This window comes from Anabrus simplex, chromosome 3 (genome assembly GCF_040414725.1).
Source record: "Anabrus simplex isolate iqAnaSimp1 chromosome 3, ASM4041472v1, whole genome shotgun sequence".
In the NCBI taxonomy this organism is placed as follows: Eukaryota; Metazoa; Arthropoda; class Insecta; order Orthoptera; family Tettigoniidae; genus Anabrus; species Anabrus simplex.
The window spans coordinates 367,611,486-367,634,557 of record NC_090267.1 but is presented as its reverse complement, the minus strand read 5'-3'; positions in this window follow the sequence as shown (position 1 = coordinate 367,634,557).

Sequence of the window (23,072 nt, the reverse complement as noted above, 5' to 3'; positions counted from 1 at the left end):
GACCTCCGAGAGTGGCAGCTAATCACGCTAACCACTACACTACAGAGGCGGACTACATTGCGACTACAAAATTAAATTCATGATACTTACACTTGAGGAATGGACTTTCTTAGCTCCCTCTCTTTAGAACTCCATTACCCAGTATCTCAATGACAACGTCCGACAGTGATCTGTGGGTAAAGCGCTGGAGTATGGATGCTGTCACTGGAATTCGAATGCAAACGGGGCGGATCGTTTCTAGTGAATTAGTAAATGAATATAACTTTCAGTAACAGAGTACCAAGGAAGTGAAAGGTGCAGAGCAGCCAATTGGAACAGCTGAGTAGAAGTTGCCATGGCGGAGACATGGATAGCTTCAGAAACTTAGAAGCAAATATCTGAAATATGGCGGATGAGGAAGTATGAACTTACGAATTCTGAAAAACGACAATATCAAGGAAAATGGTTCAAAAGAAATACGATATGGGTAAGGGAAGTTGTTCACGGTTTGAAATGAAAACGGGTGGCCCGCTCTTGGCCCTATATTTATCAACAGACCAGAAATCCGCGATTTGGTTCTGGTTACTGATTGGTTGTAAGCAATCACACCCTCACGCTTGCGCACTGCTGTACAATTGGACTTGGCGTTGTCCATTGTGAAGTAGTGCGATCTGTATTATTATTGTCATATTCAAATAGTTATTTACATGATTATTTAATTTTAAATCCCAGTTAATGATACTATGGAGATCAGTAGAGTAGCCAGGATCGTACGAGGTGGGGGGAGGGGGACAGGGGGTTATAATTACTAAATGATGATATATCATAAGGTGCTTGTGAGTGTGTGGTGTGCGCATGCATGAGTGTCTTTATAAGCACACTGGTTAATATTCAGATTGTAGCGCGACAAATTTATTTACCGAAATCATACACGATAATAAAATTTTATAAAAATCGTGTTCGGAACACTTGATTGGAGAAAATATATTGTTTGTGCACCTTCTTTTAGTTAGTGCACTTTTTTGTGTGAGGGGAGGAAATTAGGATAAATGTCCTGTTAGGTCATCAGCCCAGAGGCTGGTTGAATCCTCAAATAGCACCACCAAAGGTTATGCGGTTATAAGGAAACCGCAAAAACCAATGGCAGCACCAATGCAGTATTTTTTACTGTACAAAGCAAATTTAATACGTCCTCCAGTTTAATACATACATATCTCCATCTTTAGATAGAGTAATATTGGTCATACATGTTTCAGCTCCTTTGAGCCATCTTCAGTAACGAAAAGTTAAAATTTACATAATTAATGTTAAAATAATATGTTAAAATACAATGAAAAGAATGAAAAAACAAATAAGACATGATGGATTAAAAACAATGAATAACTATAGCGAGGTTGTGGACCTCTTAGTCTGAATGTGCACTATGTTACAATTAAAAACGAGGACGAATACACTGTGTTAAAATTGTAAATCATCATCCTCATCATCATCTGTTCACCCTCCAGGTTCGGGTTTTCCCTCGGACTTAGCGAGGGATCCCACCTCTACCGCCTCAAGGGCAGTGTCCTGGAGCTTCAGACTCTTGGTCGGAGGATACAACTGGGGAGTATGACCAGTAGCTCGCCCAGGCGGCCTCACCTGCTATGCTGAACAGGGGCCTTGTGGAGGGATGGGAAGATTGGAAGGGATAGGCAAGGAAGAGGGAAGGAAGCGGCCGTGGCCTTAAGTTAGGTACCATCCCGGCATTCGCCTGGAGGAGAAGTGGGAAACCACGGAAAAACACTTCCAGGATGGCTGAGATGGGAATCGAACCCACCTCTACTCAGTTGACCTCCCGAGGCTGAGTGGACCCCGTTCCAGCCCTCGTACCACTTTTCAAATTTCGTGGCAGAGCCGGGAATCGAACCCGGGCCTCCGGGGGTGGCAGCTAATCACGCTAACCACTACACCACAGAGGCGGACTAAAATTGAAAATAACAGTCTATTTCCGTTGAGTCACAATCCCAAGTGATCAAGAGGGCAGCGAGAAAACTGAGGTAGTTATGTTTGTGAAGAAAACAGATGTCAGGTAAATTGTGAGTGACTCATAGTGGACGATGACAACTCAGTTTCATATATATCTGAGTAAACATGTGGCCAACATTACAAATTACAATAAAACAGCGAAGAATTCACATGTAACTCAACTAACGTGCTGAACTTCCACCCTAACGATCAGCTGATTGCTTTCCCGCGCTCGCTACAGTACGGCCTGTACATCACGAAGGCAGTGGCAGTGTGTAATGTGTGACGGCGAGACGTAAAACCAATAGCAAAAAACATCCTGTTCATAGCCACGTGACCTCACGTTTTCTTACATGAAATCCGAACCACAAGGTTGTGACTTCATTTCGTGAGTACCACAAGCATCGGCAGAACTGTTGCGACGCATGCGGGAAATGGCTAGGATAAGGTAAACAACTTTGTAATGAATGTAGATGACATTTTTCCGAGCTTATAGGCCATGGCCCAATTGGATTCCTAGCTCCCTAGTTGGATCGTGAAATGATCCATAGTCATCATAAAAATATAAAGCCATATTCCACTTTAGCAGTTGTCCGACTCGTTGGCTGAATGGTCAGCGTACTGGCCTTCGGTTCAGAGGGTCCCGGGTTCGATTCCCGGCCGGGTCGGGGATTTTAACCTTCATTGGTTAATTCCAATGGCCCGGGGGCTGGGTGTTTGTGCTGTCCCCAACATCTCTGCAACTCACACACCACATAACACTATCCTACACCATAATAACACGCAGTTACCTACACATGGCAGATCCGCCCACCCTCATCGGAGGATCTGCCTTACAGGGGCTGCACTCGGCTAGAAATAGCCACACGAAATTATATTATACTTTAGCAGTTGACCCACGCTGACCAGTTTTACCACTCTCACGTCGAAACGAACTGGTCGCAGATGTTATTTTTACTCCGCACATTTTATGTGAACATTTAAATGAACTCATTAATCGTTTTACTGATGATGGAATTTAGTTTCCGAAAACTGGATCTAATAAATTTTCATTTGCGCTGATGTGAAGGGTCAGGGGGGGGGGGGAGGAAGAGGTGAGTCAACTTTTTATCGTAATCGAGTTAGCGGTGATGTATTGGGCATCGGACCAAGCTTAATTCAGCTACATTTTGAACTTCAGTTATTCAAAGCATATGATTTTGTAACTTTTTATTTGTTTATCTAGTAACGTTTTGAAATTAAAATTTCGTTTTATGGGTTCTGAAGGATGTTAACTTAGACCTGCCTGCTTTCTGCCCCTGACTCTTCGTAGACTGCGTTTGTATCTCTTTACTGTTGTTTAAATAGTGCAAACCTATTGTTGTATCAAGCAAGAGTCTAGTTTTACGTACTGTTGGTATCCTACTTTTTTTTCTTGTTTTTGCTACCAGCTTTACGTCGCACCGACACAGATAGGTCTTATGGCGACAATGGGATAGGAAAGGCCTAGGAGTGGGAAGGAGTATCTTTGAGCTTCTATTTGGGAGATGAGTTTGAACACCATCGTCGGTATGGTTGTTTCGGCGGTTTTCTATTTCCACACCAGGCAAAGGCTGGGGTAATATATTAATTAAGGTCACGGCCACTTCCTTCCCTGTCTTACCCCATCGTGGTCATAAGACTTGTCTTGAGTCGGTGAGACGTAAAACCAATAGCAAAAAAACATCATGTTCATAGCCACGTGACCTCACGTTTTCTTACATGAAATCCGAACCACAAGGTTGTGACTTTTCATTTCGTGAGTACCACAAGCATCGGCCGGAATTCGAGCCGTGGCCGCCTTGGCGAGAATTCAGTGACCATACCACTCGGTTATCACACCCTCACGAAGGCAGCAGGCGTTGCATGGTGTGACAACAGGGAATCACGAAAAAAAAAAAAAAAAAATCATCTTCAGGGCTGTCGATAGTGGGATTCGAGCCCATCATCTTTGAATATTTGTAGAAATGTATCCCACACACACAAAATTATCTACATTTCTATAAGTATTAACTGCTTTATCATCATCATCATCATCATCATCTGTTTACCCTCCAGGTTCGGTTTTTCCCCCGGACTCAGCGAGGGATCCCACCTCTACCGCCTCAAGGGCAGTGTCCTGGAGCTTCAGACTCTTGGTCAGGGGATACAACTGGGGAGTATGACCAGTACCTCGCCCAGGCGGCCTCACCTGCTATGGTGAACAGGGGCCTTGTAGGGGGATGGGAAGATTGGAAGGGATAGGCAAGGATGAGGGAAGGAAGCGGCCGTGGCCTTAAGTTAGGGACCATCCCGGCATTCGCCTGGAGGTGAAGTGGGAAACCACGGAAAAACCACTTCGAGGATGGCTGAGGTGGGAATCTAACCCACCTCTACTCAGTTGACCTCCCGAGGCTGAGTGGACCCCGTTCCAGCCCTCGTACCACTTTTCAAATTTCGTGACAGAGCCGGGAATCGAACCCGGACCTCCGGGGGTGGCAGCTAATCACGCTAACCACTACACCACAGAGGCGGCAACTGCTTTATCACTAAGGTAATACAGAGCTCTTGGATCAGCCGACCACTCGCTAGTGCATCCGCTGTATCCACGGTTACTAGACTAGAGACAATGGTATGAATGTAAATGGTATGAAAAGTAAAGTTGTGAGTTTCACCGAGAGGAAAAATCTAGGTCATCGGCCCCTATGGTACGAAATGAGACGAAATGCGATTACAATTAAAAGTACAAAATTCATCCACTGACCAGAATTCAAAACGTGATGATGAGGAATGAACTGATGAAGATGAATTTAAAACAATCAGTGGATAAGACGCGCAATGCCTCACATTCCCAGAAACATTATTACTGACCAAGGGACTGCTTCCACAGCCCAATCCTGAATCGATTGCTTGTCTAAATGGGTCAATATCTATGTCAACGATCCCGCATAATGGCACTTATCGCTAGTAAAGGAGAACCATGGTATTTCTCAAGTTGCGGTACTAATCAAAGGTAGCGTAAACTCACGGTTTCCAAACATTATGGTACTACTCACAAGTATTGTACGTCGTACAGGTAACGCAGACCTATGGTGTTTCTCACACAATGGTGCCACGCATAGCCAACGCAAACCGATGAAGTTACTCACCTAGGTGTACTAATCACGGGCGCCGGCATTCCCGTGGTGTTCCTCACATAGTGCGTACTAATCACAGGCAACGCAGACCCACGGTGTCGCTCATATAGTGGTACAATTCACAGGCTACGCCCAGACCCGTGGTGTTGCTTACATGGATACGACTCACGTGTACTGGAAACCCACAGTGATCCACCCACTGCTGCTACTAAGCACAAACCTATTATGTACCTAATATAGTGGTACTACGCGTAAGTAAAGGCGACCCATGGTGTTCCCCGCGTGATGGTACTAATCAAAAGTAGTTTCATGGTTCTAAGACAAACATCCCTTGGTCGCCCCTTTTAGTCACCTCTCACGACAGGCAGGGGATACCGTAGGTGTACTCTTCGTCTGAGTCTCCTACCCACAGGGGGTAGAAAGGGAGAAAAAGAAGGGATCCGTCACTTTGAAAAATGAAGTAACGGACTAAGAAAGGCAAGGGCCACGAAGGGCGTGGAAATGAAAGATTTCCTAGGCCTCGAATGCTCTAATACCGTCGGGGTCGGAAAGAGTTGACCAAGGGAGGTCGGACAGGATAGACGAAAGTGAGGAGACTGGCACAAGTAAGTGGAAGCAATGCCAGGACTAGCTAAGGGCCCCGTGGTCGTCAACCCACACTCCCAAGTTGAAAGCCCCTTGGGCCCCTTTTAGTCGCCTCTTACGGCAGGCAGGGGATACCGCGGGTGTATTCTACATGTGCGTCCCCCACCCGCAGGGGGTAGTACCGAGGTTTTAATATAAGAAAATGTCTTTGTTGGGGTAATCACATAATGGGATTGTAAATAAAGGTTGCAGATATCTTCATATGATTATGAGGGTGTTTATGGGTTGAGGGTGTATAAATCCCTGGTAAGACTACAATTAGAGTATGGTTCCAGTGTATGGGACCCTCAGCAGGATCGCATGATACGAGAACTGAAAAAAAATCCAAAGAAATATAGCTCAATTAGTTGCGGGTATCTGTTTTCTTTTTTTTTTTTTTTTTTTTTGCTATTGGCTTAACGTCGCACCGACACGGATAGGTCTTATGGTGACGATGGGACAGGAAAGGGCTAGAACTGAGAAGAAAGCGACCGTGGCCTTGATTAAGGTACAGCCCCAGCATTTGCCTAGTGTGAAAGTGGGAAACCACGGAAAACCATCTTCAGGGCTGCCGACAGTGGGGTTCGAACCCACTATCTCCCGAATACTGGATACTGGCCGCACTTAAGCGACTGCAGCTATCGAGCTCGGTGTTGCCGCGTAATTTGAGACAAAAGAGTAGGACAAAAGAGTAGTATTACGAAAATGTTGCAAGTTTTGAGCTGGGAAGACTTGGGTGAAAGGAGACGAGCTGCTCGACAAACCGGTATGTTCCGAGCTTTCCTAGGTAGTTAAAGTATAAGAGGTAGGATCACGCGCAGGTCTCCCCACCACGCTTGGCCGTCGGTAACGTCATCGAGCACCCTCAGCGCCTTGTCTTCTATATGAGGTAATACACTGCTGTGAACTATTCTGTTTTAGCCACAAGTTAGAGATAATAGAACTTCATTGATATTTTAACATCACCTCAGAAACGACATTCCACTTCATTAGTAGGAGATCAAATACAGTGTGAATCAAGCAGCGTTTCTGAAGTTTTTCGATCTGTATAAAAGGTTTTAACAATGCTAAGATTGTGATCGCAGTGGAATGGCCATTCCATATGTTCATGTTCTCAGCACCTATGATAACAATAACAAGGCGCCTCTAATTGTTACAGACTCGAACATTAAAGCTTGATGACTGCAAGAAGTATGTTCGTTGTTACAAACAATACTAGAAAACTATATACAACTGTCAACAACACAAACAGCAAACGTTAGGAAACTACTGTATAACTGTCCACAACACAAACAGTACAGTAAATGTTCTCCAAGTGCCAGGAACTGACAAATTCCACGTTAACATTAGATAGGCTATATCAGTTAATGAGCCTGTGTATTAACATTCTTAGCACTGGTTTTATATTCAACATTATAAACTGCCTTTCATAAAAAAAGTAACAGGTGTGTTATACACAAAGAATAATGCTGATATTTTTTTAAAACGTATTATCAAATATGATTCCCTATAGCCTCAGTGGAATTTCTTTTCTTTTCTTCTTTCTTTATCGGTATTGTATTAACTGAAACCCGGTCTCTTGAATGTCTTTCTTTTGTTTAAAGCGTTCATTCGAATAAAAGAACGGCTTCTCACGAAGCAACTTGAAAACTCATCAATTTCGGGGAATTTCTTCTTCAGGATATACGTAAGGTTTGTGATGATGTTAGAACACTCTTTCAGTTCTTTCACGTGGTAAAATTTGAACTCTTTTTCCATCTGCACTACCGTGGTGTACCGTCTCTCTGTAGGCTGCATCAAACTGTCCCCAGACATCTTTGAAATCTAATTTCTACCCCTTGTAGCTGGACCTGTTTTCTCTCCATAATCGCTTTCTATATCGAGGTTCTTCTTCTTTACCCTAAAAGCTATATAGCCAGTGAAGTCTTTAAGCAGCTCATCACGATCCTTGGTTTAGTGACTGTCCTCGAGCTGCTCCACTCGCTCTTCAAGGGCTTTAACGAATCCTTGCACATCCTCCGGTAAAGAAGAGGATGATGTATTCTCAACGCTGGCCTTAAACTGACACACGATATCCGAGTTCGATCGACTTCATCAGTAGTATATAACATTTGGATGTAATGTTTCATAATCTTCCGGAGAACAGTTGGAATTTCTTATCGCCTCGGAAGCATTGAGGCTAAGAAGCAATGATTTCACACTTTGCGTCACAGCTGTCGGAAGAGGATGGTTATAAAATCTTCCGAACCCTCGAAGCTGAGAAAGCTTTCAATAATGTCTTGATTACTTGTTACTGCTACAATTTATTTATGTCAGTGGCTTTAGGGAATACATGAAAATGTATGTTTCGTTCCTTCGCGTGCCTGGTATGATTTGTGCGACCTGCAATGGCACAACAAACCATACTGAAAAGTGTACACTATTACTGCTTTTTACGTTTTATCACATAAAATAAACACACACACGGTTTCTTATACACCACAGATATGTTACTATCGTGCATTATTAGCTCCTAGCTTCTGCGTGCACAGCGATTTTTATTCAAAGCACCTCTACTTCATTCAGAGCAGCTTCAGCACGAGGGTCCTGCGTGACGCCACAGCTCTGCTTTGCTACTGCGCATCTCTTCCGTAATCCTTACCTTGTATTCTACGTACCTTGCGAGCTTTCAGTGTAGAAATGGCGTGGTATGACATTAGTAGACGAATAACTTTGAGTGGTGTTTTTAAAAGTAGGAAATTTCACAATATGAAGGTAAAGTTAGAATTCAAGAGGCGTACATTTTGCAATAACATAGTAGTTCAGAAACCTAAGATTAATATTTGTATAACTTGTAGAAGCAATCAAACTGTAATAGGGAAACTGTTAAGTATGGATGAGGAGGAAAAAAGAAATCTGATGGAGAAGGCTATACAACATCTTAATCACGTCCAAGCAGAGCGGACTGCTTATAAAAACACCATAGACAATTATTGTAGACAAGGGATTAGACAACTGGTAACTCCATTGTCTCTTGGGCCACATAGCTGTAACACATACAAAGGCGCAATGCATTATAGTTTTGATTTTGCCCAACAGGTGCACTTACCATACGATCCGCAACAAGTTGGACCCATTTTCTTTCTTACCGGTATAGGTTACAAAGTGGGGCTCCTTGGTGTAGCATGTGAACCACTTAACAAATTTGTTTTGTACATTATTCCAGAAGCTTGTATTGCGGTTAAAGGAGTAAATTCTGTCTTATCTCATGTACATCACTTTTTGGAAAAAATTTCAGTAGGTGCGGAGCATTTAGAATTCCATGCTGATAACTGCGTTGGGAAAAATAAGAACATCTTAATGAGATACCTCATGTGGAGAGTTATGACACAAAAGAATAGCAGTTGAAAAATTTCATTTTTGCCAGGGGGGCTCACGAAATTTCACCCTGATTTGTATTTTGGTTGTTTCAAGAGAGCATTCCGGAAAAATGAAAGTGAAGTTATTGTAAATGTAATTAATGTCGCCCGTGCAAGTTGTCAGGTTTCTAGCTCTATTATTCCTATTGGGTGGTGTGCTAAGTCCCAACTGACGAGCCTAACTTAGCACACGAGGGCGAAACGCAGGCAACCAAGAATGAGTTAGCTGGAAAATTTATAATGTCCAATAACGGACCATTATATTGGTATTATAAATTTTACTCATTCAGGACAAATATTTTAGGTTCCCTATGGGAATCAACATCTATATCATCTATTATTCCTGTCGCTGTTGGCACAGAAGCCGGAAATGCAACAATTCCTACTTATGACTGGCAATACAACTTCCACGCTGGAATGAAAAAAATTGCACAAATAACCCGGATACATCACTTTGTGTATATGAAACAGCACCCTGGTGCAGTGTTGACAAAGAGATCCGTAGTTTCTGACGAAGTACCCTACACCATACTTCCAGAAGATCCACCGCCTGACTTCAGTGACCTTTCGCAAGTCACCAACCAACCCTCAAGGAATTAGCTTCGATAGACAGATGTATCTCCATGAAAAAATTAGACCCTTCGTATCAGAAGATAAGAAAGATATACTATGTCCTTCTGTAACATATTTCCGCCACCAACCACCTCAAGAGAAAAGCCTCCGAGAAAATTCTCCCTAAATAAGAGGTCTCGACCCACCTGCAGCTACTGTGGCGAGGCAGGACATCGGCACCAGACGGTGAAAGGGCATATACTATGTCCAAAACGCAGGCTTCAGCATAAATAACTGATATTCCTTTCTTATGCTGGCTGTGATAAACGATCATTAAGGTATGTGATCATTTTTGTAAAGTGCAGTAGTGATGCAATTAGTTGTCTTCAGGGACCTTCGGCAAGTCATAAAACCTCAGAGACTTAGCATCGATAGATAGATCTCCACGAAAAAATTAGACCGTAAATAATATCTGTTGGTAATCGTTAAAGAAATTCTATATCAGAATACCGGTGAACATGAAAATATAAACGCCAGCGTAACTTCCAAATAGTTTAGAAGTTGTTTGTGTCACAAAGTAACCAAATTTTTAAACAGCTCTACTGAAAAGTTATGAAATCTTATGTTGTAACATTACATGCTAATGTAAGGCCTTAATTTCTTTCGGAGGCATTCAATTCAATTACATGATATTAGTTACATATTATGGAACACGACAGTACCTTTATACACGATATGTGGTCCCTTTTCATATGCACGCACACATTTGTTGAAGCATTCTTGGTTTGCAACCACTCACCCACTATATCTTCAATGATCTCTACAATAAGTTGTAGCCTAGATTTCAGTTTTCCTTGACCCCTTGTATGTTCCTTAAATAGAATGTAGGAATTCAGGACCATTCTGGGAATAACATTAAATGCTACTTTTTTCCAATACTGAACAGTTTTGCATTCATCTAGGTAGGCATACAACATCATGTCAGAGGTACACTGCTGTTTGTTGAAAGTGAAACACCAAGACCGAGAGCTGTGATCACAATGCAATTTATTCCACATATTAGGGACACGACAAGACCCAAATGATTACAATTATAGAACTGTACATGCACGGTGACCGTGGAAATTCAGTACGTTGTGGCTCCACCATGCGCTGCAATCAGAGCTGCTAGACGTCATGGCATGGAATCAAAGAGCGCCTGAATATGCTGCTGGGGAATATTCTGCCACGCGGTTTGTAGGCACATCCATAAATCATCAACGGTGGCTGCAGGAGGACCTGAACGAACAAGGTGCTGACCGACCATATCCCAGACATGTTCAATGGGTGACATATCCAGCGAACAGGCAGGCCAGGGAAGCAGTGGTATCTGTCGTTCTTCGAAAAAGGCATGCACATCACTCACCACATGTGGCCGGGCATTGTCCTGCTGGAATATGGCGTCTGGAACGGCCTGCAGGAGGGGCAGTGCCTCGGGCTGTAAAACATCCCTAACGTAGCGGTAGCTGTTCAGATTGCCCTCAAGACGTAGGAGGCAAGATCACATGTTATAGGCAATTGCGCCCCAAACCATCACACTTGGTGTTTGTCTGCTATGCCACTCAACAATACTGTCTGCCCGATGGCGTTCACCACGGCGGCGTCTAACGCATATGCAGCCATCACTGTAGGACAAGTTCAAGTGGGACTCGTCCAAAAACACTACATTTTGCCACTCAACACGCCAGTGTCGGTGTTCACGTGCCCACTGCAGTCTACGGAGTTGGTGGTTGCTGGTCAATGGAAGCCGGCTCAATGGCATGCGTGCCACCAGTCCGGTCCTCAGAAGACGGTGTCAAACCGTCAATGCAGACATCCTCACACCTGTTACAGTGCTCCAACGTCGAGCCAACACCGTGGACGAAGCGGTTCTGTTCGTTACGGCCAAGCGGACAAGATGGCGGTCATCTCGCACTGTGGTCAGATTGTGTCGTCCAGTACCCTGTCAGCGCTGCGTACGGCCCTCTTCTCTCCACTGATTCCACATACGCCTCACTGTTGAAGCAGCGTACCCTGTACGAGGCGCAATGTCACGGAACGACAGACCCATCTCCCGGAGCCCTATCATTCTGCCCCGTTCGAACACACTCACATGCTGATATTCCCTCCTGTGATGTCGGCGAGGCATAGTGGCACTGAGGTACACGTTTCCACTTCGTATGACGGCTCCGCATTGACTGAGCGTTGCGTAACACTGACCTGGCCGGTCACACACAGAAAGGCACTGCTGGGCCTACATGCACGCCATTTCTCTGCAATTTAAATCGCTTATTATGGTTCCACTGTTCTACACGTCCTTTGATTTTGGCATGTTTCACACCATTGCTTCTGAGTGTTTCACTTTCTACAAACAGCAGTGTATCAATGCCCCCGATGAATTTATTGTAGCTGTGGATCACTTCCAGTTTTTCACAAGCTTTATGGTATTCCCCACTTTTAATTTGTACTTTCGTATTTTGAGTTAGCTGTTGCCTTACTGGAGAGAAGAACAGGTGCCTTTTGTGATTTCTTCTCACTGTAGGCACAGGCCAAGACAAATCCAAAACGACAGTACAAAGTACCCAGGCGCGGCGGGCCTACATTTGCCGCGTTAACCGGGCTAACACAATCTAAAACGAAAGATCAATGAATATGACTACATAATATTATGGCATATTGTTTATTTAATATCGCATACTATATTGTAACAACAATAAAGCCGAATTCTCTTCCATATAAATAAAACATCAATTTATGAAAGCTTCGCATCTGTCGAATGATGCGCTCTATTTTTCGTTTCTCTGAGGCAAACATGAGAAGCCTGAATTCGGTTGAGGCGTGCTTGCACATTCGATAACACTGGACAGATCTGACCGTGCTGGCTAGTAGGCTCCCGTGTTTGCCCAAGTCGAGAGGCTAACTTAACAGTAATCGCTTGCAGTATTCAGTTGTGGTTGTTATGAGCATGTCTTGTGCCTGCAACGACTTTGTTGTTGTTAAAGGGAGATTCAGTTATGATGGACAAATGTGGCTGTGATATGAGGATTTATTGAAACATTCATTCTGTAGCCAAACCTTTTCTGCTAAGAAACAAATAATGGAAAATGGGAGACCCACTCCTAGTATATTAGCTATGGTAACAGAAAGAAGAGACAAAGTGCATCGTTTTAATTATTCCTGGTACTCAAATGATATATGGTTGTGTGGATGTAGGAAGGCGTCCGGCTCCATGGCTAAATGGTTAGCGTGCTGGCCTTTGGTTACAGGGGTCCACGGTTTGATTCCCGGCAGGGTTGCCACGGGAGCTGGGTGTATGTGTTATCTTCATCATAATCATTGTGTCCGGCTCCATGGCTAAATGGTTAACGTGCCGACCTTTGGTCACAGGGGACCCGGTTTCGATCCCCGGCAGGGTCTGGAATTTTAACAATTGGTTAATTCCCCTGGCACGAGGACTAAGTGTATGTGCCGTCTTCATCATCATTTCATCATGACGCGCAGGTCGCCTACGGGTGCCAAATCAAAAGACCTACACTAGGGGTGTCCAGAGGCCACACGCCATTATTTATCATCATTTCATCCTCATCACGACGCGAAGGTCGCCTACGGCATCAAATCTAAAGATGCACCTGGCGAGCCGAACATGTCCTCGGCGCTAAAAGCTGTACGCTTTTTTTATATAGGAAGTCGTGTTCCTTGTATTGCTGGTCTTGCCTTTTATTTTCAACAGACACAAATGTTTGTGATGTTAATAGTCATTACGTATTCAGGAAAATGACATGAACAGGCTGTAGACCATGTTAATTCCAAAACAGCTTTACTGAAGTTACTAGAATAGACGAATCTCTAAGTCTTGCCTTCAAAATTAATCGGGACAAACATAATGAAAAAGTTAAGGCAAACAGGTATATATTTAGTTGTATAATAGATGCTGTTTGTTTCTTGGAAGAGCAAGAGCTGCCTTCTAGGGGCCATACTGAATAAAATGACTCGGTTAACAAAGGAAATATTGTTGAATTTTACAGAACCACTTATGATGAAAGAATACGGAACCAATTGGAAACCTCTGCTGTGTTTCTTGGTACTTCCCATGATATCCAAAATGATTTAATTGATTCAGTCTCAGCTGATTTGTTAAATAAACTAAAAGAAGAGGTCGAAGTAGCACCATTTGTAGCTGTGATATAAGACGAGGTCACGGACATTTCACAAACATCCCAAGCATTCTTCAGTGTTTCCTTATGTTACACATGATAGTATTCAGGAAAGATCTATTCAATTTATTGATGTGAGTACTGATTGCTCTGCTCTTTCTCTGACTGGGCATGTTTCAAATTAATCAATGAATTTCAATTTGGTGACAAATTAATTGCTCAAACGTGCGATGGGTGTTCTGTTATGGCTAGAGCACTAAACTGCCAAATATCAATCAGCCTTATTTGTCCACTGCTATGCACACAAGCTAAACCTAGTACTAAAACAGTCTGTTACAGGCATTAAGGAATATAAAGTATTCATTGAAACTCTATCTAGGTTCACAACTTTTTCTTGAGATCTTCAAAGAGAAAAGCTGCATTTAAGACATTTACTACTAAGCATTTGCCATCAGCTGCCCCGACCCACTGGATATATACGAAGCGTTTGGTTGAAGTAATATAAGAAATAAAGAGGATCAGAAGAAATTCTTCAAGTCGGTCATAAGCAACACCAAAGAATGGGACGGTGAAACAAGAATCTGTTCAAGAGGTTTCTTTGCTAGAATACAAGATTTTAAATTTATTTTTCTTTTAAATTTTGTCATCAACTGTACTGCAAAAATCTTGCTTTAAATTTTACAAACCAAAATTAATTATATAAGATACTGTGCTGTTAAGCCCAGAGGAGTGCGACAGCTTTGGCAGCCGGCACAATTCCTATCCTCCATTCCTGACCCGATCGAATGACTGGAAACAGGCTGTGGATTTTCATTTTCACTGTGCTGTTAAGGTCAGGGAATTTAAGAGATTTCTGAATGACAAACGTGACACATTTGATTTATTTTGGAAGTAGGGCACAGAAGAACATCCATTAGTCTCGTCAAATTAAAATGAAGAGCTAAAAGGCATCTGAGATCTGGCCCGCCAGTAGGTGAATTCCAAGCAGTAGTGTGAAACTGAATCACAGAGCATCCTGCTGCGGTGCCCCTCGTTTGTTTTGAACACAGCGTGCCACTCAGAGAGCCTTCCAGAAGCACTGCGTGTTCCTGCCAGCGAGCATATGGAGCAGTGACTTCATCCCGCTAGTGGCCTATATACATGCCGTCCAGGTGGAGAGTGAACAGAGGCTGTACACAGGCAGTCCAGCAACTAGCTACACTGCAAGTCAGACACGGTGCACCAAACAGGTGGACTGAAGTCTAGTCAGGAGGCTTCACCTCAGGGCAAACCAATTAGTCTCACTTATTATTTTCAATATTCTATTCCACTTAGTCTTCGTCTCTTCTGGCCAGTCCTTGTATTATGAATGTAATATTTATGTAGTTTTCAGCTGTGTCCTTTCTCGCTCTCAGAATGTACTGTATACTCTAAGCAATGGCCTTCAGAATCTTTTATTTGCATTGTATTCTGGCAACATAAAGTATTTGTAAATATTAGGTTAGGCAGTTTGTTAATGATTTCTGTAATAGATCAACGAGCTCATGCATGTTATTAGTGAAATGTATATATTAAGGAAGCATTGTTATTCGACAGCAGAAACTGTTTAAAGAGTTTTTTTTTTTTTTTTTTTTGTTATTCAAGTCTGGTAAAAAGACAGCAAGAATAATTATTGTACACAGCGAAAAGTGTTCACAAATAACCCATTTACTTTGTGTTGTGTATATCATCTCTTACGTATACAACACATCCAGGAGTTTATTCCCCACTTATGATGATATTTATTGAGTAAATATTGCATTAAACCATTAGTGATGTCCTGTTCTGTCCCCACCAGGCTTTCATCAATACCCAGTTCCTCATGAGGAGTGTAGTGGTGTCTAAATATGTTGATATGGTGTTGACAACTAAAGGTTGAAATCGAACACAGGGACCGTAGGCTCGATGACCTGGTAGAGCACACTTTTCACTGTCCACCAAATAAAACAACCTAAACATATGCTGAAACCTATGGAATGAAATCATGTTCCCAAACTACAGTGTTGACTGTGATGAGGAAGATGAACAATATGAAGCAATGGTAGCTTTCCTGTTTCTCCCTGAATTCAGAATGAAAGCCAGAAAACTTCTCATTTCAATTAGGGTTACGCCCTTCCATATACGAAGTTGTGGAGATTTTTGTTTAGGACTGATGGGCAGAGTGTTTGTTTTCTGAGACAAACAGATTCAAAAGAACAAATTGAAATATGAAATGGGAAGGGAACCTGGTGGTGGCATATGCTTAGGTCCTGTTAGTTCCTGATATTCATGAGGAAGCGAGATGTGCTGTTCCAGAGCGAAAATATCGCGATAATCTTTGCCCTCCAAATCGCTATCCACACTGAAATCACTGTCTGGAGATGCTGGATAATTATCATCATCATCATCATCTACACTTTCTGATTCAGACAAAGAAACATCATCATCGCTTGAATGTCACGATGCTCAGTGATATCGTCAGCGAAATGAACTCTCTTCACCATGTTGCACACAATAAACAACTAATCTTAACCTTCTCTTCTTCTTCATCCATTCCCTTTTCCAGATTCTCTCTGGGTAGGGTAGTGTACTAAAGCCCTCCACCTTACTTGATCTTTCCACCACTCCTCTTCTAGTACTTCATTGCTATCGACTCCTCTATTTGCAGTACAGTCCACAACAGAGCTCCTCCACCTCATTCTAGGCCTTTTTTTTGTTATGTTTTGCAAGTTGCTTTATGTTGCACTGACACAGATAGGTCTCATAGCGACGATGGGACAGGAAGCGGCTAGGAGTGGAAAGTTAGCGGCCATGACCTTAATTAAGGTACAGACTGGTGTGAAAATGGGAAACCACCAACCCCCCTAGGCCTCTTTGTAGTCTCTGTATCCATGAATGTTCTCTCTGGTATTATCTCTCCTGGCATTCTCATCATGTGTCCAAACCATTTTAGCTCTGCTATATCAATCTCTTCTTGAAGTTTACACTGACTTAGCAAATGTCATGGGATAGTCACCTAATAGCGTGTGGTGCCTCATCTGGCCCTGCGAACTGCAGTGAGACGCCGTGGAAGTGAGTCGACAAGTCCCTGGTAGTCTTCTGGATGCAGCTGACACCAAATCATTTGCAGAGCGCCCGCCAATGCTGGTCTGTTCGTGAGTGCAGGGCACGGAGCCTGCGTTGCAGGACAACCCAGATATGCTCGATAGGGTTCATATTGGGGCTCCTGGGTGGCCATGGCAGTCATTGGACACCCGCTGCATGTTCCTGGAACCATTCCCGGGCGACGTGGGAGCGATGTGGTGGCATGTTATCATCTTGAAACACCGCAGAACCGTCTGGGCGCTGGAAGGCCAAAAATGGGTGGAGATAGTCTCCCAGCAGCTCAACATACTGCGTTCCATTCAAAGTCTCTTCCAGAACAACTAGGGGGCCCATTCCATACCAAGAAAATGCACCCCAGACCATAACAGAGACACCAGCGCCCTGGACCACACCTTCGAGGCAGGGGGACCCATCACTTCATGTGGTCTGCGCCATACACGGTGCCTCCCATCGGCATGGTGCAGTTGAAATCGTGATTCGTCCGACCATATCACGTTACGCCATTGTTCCAGTGTCCATCCCTGGTGACTGGCGACAAATGCGCGTCTTTGTGCCCGATGACGTTGGGTTAACAGTGGCACCCATATGCGGCACCGGCTCCCATACTCCATAGAACCCATGTTCCTACGGATTGTCCACTGGGAGGCGTGTCTAGCATGGCCTGTGTTGAATTGAGCCGTGATTTGTTGCACGATTTTCCGTCTGTCACTATTGACAATCCGTCTCAGATGTCGCCGGTCATGGTCATCGAGGGTGGCTGGACGGCCGGTCGTTCATCTGTTGTGGACAGTGACACCCGCATTCAACCATTCACGATACACCCTGGACACGGTTGATCGTGTGAAGCCCAATTCCCGCACCACTTCCAAAATTGCACTTCCCATCTGTCAGGCACCGACCACCATACCCCGTTCGAACGGTGTCAGCTCACGACAACGTTCCATGTTACACCTGTCACATGCACAGCCACTGCCCACAAGGTCTGCCGCTGGCACAGAGGGCGTGTGGCGTGCAGAGAACACACCTGCACATCAGTGCTCCGCTATCCCATGACATTTGCTCAGTCAGTGTACACACTCCCACACTTCTCCTTATTTCCTCATTTCGTATTCAATCTCGTCTTGTCTTTCCCTGTATGCTCCTCAAGGACCTCATTTCACCTGCTTGTATCTTACTTTGGTTCCGCTTAGTCAACGTCCAGGCTTAACCTAACTGAACTATATCTAACACTTCATTAAGACTATGCTCCTAATTACTTTAAAAAAAGACTATTTAAATAATGAACTGACACATAAACTAAATATATTGCCTACAATACTGCTTAATTTCACTGTATAATTGTGAAGAGAAAAAAAAAACGGAGAGAAATACACGCAAGATTGCCACCAACCACGATGTAAACAAGACACGGAACTCCAGTGAGGACTTTTCAGACACTAGGAATACCTATAAATACGGATAGTCGGCAATTCCCACAGAGTATAACGTGAGTTAAAACTGTGCTCGTCTTATTCTGTGCAAAAATGCTGCTATCTGGCGTGTAAATAATGAAATGATAACAATAAAGACAGGCAAATTATTACTGTGATAGTTTTCGCAGGACCCGTGGGTATCCTTGAAAGCGAAAGGGTTAATGTGGATAAGCCATTTTCAGAAAAAGGTAGAAGTGTCAGGGTTTGAATTTGAATGTATCATATATACAGTGAACACTTTTATCCCAGTCAACTTTTCCCTAGCAGTAAGCTCTCATCAACTGGCACCAATGAGTCTGAACTGCCATTGCGATGGTCTCTACCAAATGCAGTACGAACTATTCTGTGTTATATTGATGGTCATACAGATCTTGTGATAGTACCTGGCTGCCTGAATGCTGTCGCATACATCACGGATATCATGAACCACTTTAGTGTTACTGGCATAAGGTCTGATTTTGAGTTAATTCATGATAACGCAAGAGGCCATACTGCACAGGACACCAGAGACCACCTCCAAGGTTAGTACATCTCTGTCACAGAGTGCCAGTGTCAGGTGACTGGAATAGTTGATTATTGCTGTTAATAAACATACCACAAAGGAAAGTAAGGAAGTAGATAGTTAAGGCATGCAGTTTTGAATTTTGATATTAAATTATCTAGAACTGGCTTCAATTTATAAATGGTAAGGTGAGTCTGTTTGCCATAACCTTTATTAACAGCAAAATGAAGGAATTTAAGCAGAAGGTGTTGCTAGCAATCTATTTCTAGCTTTTAACTGTATCATCAAGAAAGAACATTTTTGATAAAAGATTACACTTTTATTAGTGGGAAACCAATATATAGCTGCTTCTTATTTTCATTTTCGCCATCTGTGTATTTATGCAGATTGTTGAGTATACACAATTTTTTGCACTGCTATTAGCTCACAAAGTTCATTTTCTAAGAAATATTCATATATTTCCACTGGCTCTTTCTTATCAACAAATCTTTCTCTCCTGTATTCCTACGCATACCAATCGTTTGGTACAACAGAAACTTACCTTCATTTCCTTTTTCACTACTCTTGCCAGAACTCGAATCCAATACTAGTTCATGACATTCAAACAACTCCCTAGAAGTAACACTTGTGCTCGGAGCACTGACTAATAGTGTAGTTTCATCATTACTATCCGAGCTAAGACAACTAGAGCTACCCTCCTCACTTAGATCGAGCGTATCACATACTGAGAAAGTGGTACAGATATATTATAACATGATAACATTAAAATGATCACTATAGAAGAGTAAACTCATTTAAAAGCCGCAAAGTGAAATAATAGTTCTGATGAATTCATGCAATTCTGCAGCAGCAACCGGTATGCTGGTCTCAACTGAACTGCAGTCAAGCAACAAACGGGCATTCTTATGCAATGCAACTATGGACAGAATATAAAAGGCAACTACATAGTTGAGAAAACTTCATATACATGGCAGCAACTCTTGAAACAAACAGTGAAAGTTTCAAAACTCCCGCGTGATTTGGAAAGGGGAGAAAAATGCTAAATTGCTGCTCGCACCGCAAGCCCTGCTATGCGGGGTAAAAAAAATACATGAAGTGGAAGCGGGCATACAACAAATGAAGGAAGAGAAAGCAGCTGGGCCAAATGGCATACAAGCATAATTTCTCAAACTGTTCAATGAAGAAAAAATAAAAATTATCACAAAAATATTCAACGACATTTACTCATCCAGTAAAATTCCTCCAGAATGGTTAGAATCAGAATGTGGGAACTACCGCACCATCAGTTTAAAGAACCATCTACTAAAATTGTTTCTTAAAGTGATACACAAGCGGATATGCAGTATTTGTGAAGAACAGATAGCGTCCAACCAGTTCGGGTTTTTAAACGCAGCTGGTACTAGAGAAGCAAAATTTAGTGTACAAGCACTGTTCCAAAGATGTAGGGATATCAACTGTAATGTATTTGCATGCCTAATTGATTATCAAAAGGAGTTTGATCGTATGAATAATGAACACATGATAGGCATACTTAAGAGAACAGGAATTGATGGGATAGATCTCAGAATAATAGCAGATTTATACTGGAACCAATCTGCAGTCATGAAAATAAATCAAGACCAATCTGAGCAAGTGAGAATACGCTGAGGGGTCAGACAAGGATGTATAATATCACCGATACTCTTCACCTTTATTCTGAGCACTTATTCAAAGAAGACCTAATTGATGTGGAAGAAGGAATTTCAGTGAATGGTGTCGAACTCAACAATTTGCGCTACACAAGTGACACAATTGTCTTTGCAGATACGATGGAAGGGCTACAGAAGTTGAACAGAATTTCTGAAACAAGCAAGAGATATGGTCTGGACATCAACACTAATAAAACAAAATATATGATCATCAGTAAGAAGAACATCCAAAATGTGAATCTGTTCCTCAATGGAGCAAGTATAGAGAGAATTTCACAGTATCCGTACCTGAGAACCATCATTAATGAAGCATGGGACAATTCATAAGAGATAAAGTGTCGCACTGGAAAAGCGAGGAGTGTTTTCAACTCATTGAGCTCAACCTTCAAGAATCACGACCTTACCATGGATACAAAAGCCACCACTGCTATACTGGAAGAATTTCAACTCTGGCTATACAGAAGAATTTTGAGAATATCATGGACTAAGAAAGTTACAAACGTTGAGGTTCTATGCCAAGCTAACAAGAGACCAGAGATGATCAACACTATCAAGTGTCGTAAACTACAATATTTTGGACACATCATGAGGAATCAGGAAAGATGAGCTGCTTCAACTTATCCTGCAAGGAAAAAGATCTCCTGGGCAAAGAAGAATTTCCTGCCTCGACAACCTTAAAATCTGGTTCAACAAAACATCTGCAGAACTGTTCCGAATTGCAATGGATAAAGCCAGAATAGCCATGTTGATCGTCAACATCCGAGGTGGACAGGCACGCTAAGAAGAAGAAGAAGAATGTTTTTCCTTATTTCTGATTTAAGAAATACTCTAAAATATAAAACTTAATATTTTTAACAATGTATTAAATATTGTCTACATAGTTACCGCAATTAGCTACTTCCTACTTTCCTTTGTGGTATGTTTATTAGCAGAGGATTCTATATAAAATGTTATTTCTTGCGACTTGAATTTTCTGGTATAGGTACAGTAGAAGTCTGTTATAGCGAGTACAGCAAATAACAAGAAACCAGTTATAATGTCAGTTTTTGTCTGTCCCTTCAAAATTCCTATATTAAATTGTGTATTATCCTTCAGTAACAGTGAGAGCCCTATCACTGATGCATCTGTTATTACGAGCGACTAAGCATGCACGATTTTTTCTGTTACCAATATTTATGCACTCAGCCATTAGATTGCATGCGATCGATAATCTTCAGTATTGTTTCCTCTTTATGTCCACTAGTGAGCTCTCTCGTCGACATCCGAAGGCGATGTTGGAGTCGAATAGTAACACCCGTCGACTGCTGTTCCGTAAAAAAAAAAAAAAAAAAAAAAAGGATAAGAAAGATGAGAACATGTTTTCGTAATAAATGCATAAATAACATGTCCAATAACAGTCATTAACTAATTTAAAGTTAAAAACTTCATGATCGTTCCGTATTGAATAGAGAAATAAGAAGATGTACAATATTAGAAGGATCCACCTTTCAATACTCCGTTGTAAGCTGAACTAAAAAGAAGTCACAACTTGTTTACTGGGACCGGTTTCGACACAATGTTCAATGTATTAGTTGTCTTAAGATCTTTATATCTTGCCCTATTTTACTATTTGGCTGATGATGACACTTGTATAGTGAGTAGGTTACCATTTCTCTACTGGCGCATGAAATATGTTTTCATGATACATATAGTACAGTTAAGTTACGCGGCGCTGCTTGAATAAGAAAACTGAAATGTTTGCCACAAAATGCGATCGATCATCTTTGGTACACTATCGTTTTCTTGCTATGTGCATTTGCAAGCTCTGTCCTCAACATTCAAAGGTGATGTTGGAGTCGATTAGTAACACCCTGTCAACTGCTGTTCCATAAAGAAAATCAGAAATGAAAGAGGAGAACATGTTTTCGTAATAATAATATGGTACGTACATGACATGGTCGACAGCAGTTGTTAAGACCTTCAACATTTTAGACATACAGTTGCAATATTGTACAGAATGACATATACGCCAGTTCACGCTAAGACGTGCCCCATTTGTATGTGACTAAATGTACATCATCATCATATGGCATTCCTTCAACACCACAATCTTAATCTAAGCTTCATCATATAAATATGTATGTATGGTTCAGCTGAAGATGACCTTGAATATGAGGTCGAAACCGGTCCTGTAGTTTAATATATACAATAAATAAGTATTGATTGGTGGAAATCCTCTCCTATTTTTAATTGAGCAGTTGTTAACTCGCTAGAAATTAAGACTAAGTAAATGATCACTTAATTTTAATACTTGCCCTGAAATTAAGTTCGAATGACATAAGTAAATTTATAATACCACTATAAATGGTCCATTATTGGACATTATAAATTATCCAACTAATTCATTTTAAATTTACTCATTCAGGACAAATATTTCAGGTTCCCTATGGGAATCAACATCTATAT